Source organism: Microtus ochrogaster, chromosome 8, assembly GCF_000317375.1.
Source record: "Microtus ochrogaster isolate Prairie Vole_2 chromosome 8, MicOch1.0, whole genome shotgun sequence".
In the NCBI taxonomy this organism is placed as follows: Eukaryota; Metazoa; Chordata; class Mammalia; order Rodentia; family Cricetidae; genus Microtus; species Microtus ochrogaster.
In genome coordinates, this window is record NC_022015.1 from 52,601,533 (window position 1) to 52,602,680 (window position 1,148).

Below are 1,148 nucleotides of genomic sequence, written 5' to 3' on the forward strand. Positions count from 1 at the left end.
TCAGGGACTAGGGTCCCGGATGGGCCACTTACCTAGCTGATCGCTAAATTCCTTAGCAGTGTTCACAGTGGTGGGGTGGGTGTGGAGAGTTGTGAGTCAAGCACGTGGGACTCTTGGAGCTTGAAGGAGAATCAGTCAGCGGGAAGGCTCAAGGTGGGGTGAGCGTAGCCTGGGGGCAAGGTCTAAAGCTGCTGGCACTGGGGAGAGAGGCCGACTAACTTAGTGACCGACGCCCTACCCGTTCTCAGTTCCACTCCGGAGGCTCAGTAAACCTCATCCTCTCTTTGGGGCGAGGAGGCCATCTAGGGTAAAGGATTTATTCAGGGTCCTGGAGTCAAAGGAAACAGGCAACAGCCAGACCTTTTATTTCCGTTTCTCTGCTTCCCAAATACCAACCCAGTGTTTTGGATATTTAAAAGAACACATAAAATGCCCTTGTTCGCTGCTGCCTTTATACAACCAGTGCCGCTCAAGGACAGGGCTGTGGTAACCATGGCAGTGAGCAGAGGGTGGTGAAGAGGTGGTTTTTAAAATGGGGTGAACCTCAGGCAGGCAGCACACAGAGCTGGAACCTCTTGTCCTCTTTGGGGCCCTTTGTTCATTCAGCTTAACTGTAAGGAAAAGCTGAAATCCTCCCTGCAGGGAAGTAAGCCCGAAAGGGAAAGGTTTGCCTCTTTCGAGGTGTACCCTGGGAATCGATTATGGGGGGCCAGTGGGGAAAGTAGGGGCAGCTGGCATAAACGACAGTCTGTGGTGGAGAAGAAGCCAGCTCTCTTGCCTCCTGGGTGTAGAGTTCTTAGGATCTGTCAGCTGTCACACCACCTCTTCCCAGACAGGTGGCCGGTCATGGGGGTGGCCCAGAAGCCCAGCCAAAAAGGCTGCCAGGCCCTGCCTTCGCAGGGAGGTATGGGGGGCAGAGCAGAGGAGGGTAGAGGAGGAGACAGGAGCCAAGGAGAGAGCTGCTGGTTTAAGAGTCTCAAGTGCCATCCTTTCGAAGACGCGCCCCAAGCGGTCGCAGGGCAGGACAGGGCAAACTAGGGCCACATGGGCACAGGGAAGTCCCATGACTGCAGTGTTTCGTGGCAGGTTTCCCAGCTGCTCCAGGCAGGAGGGATGCAGGGCCGGTGATGGGCGAGGGGAGGGAGGGA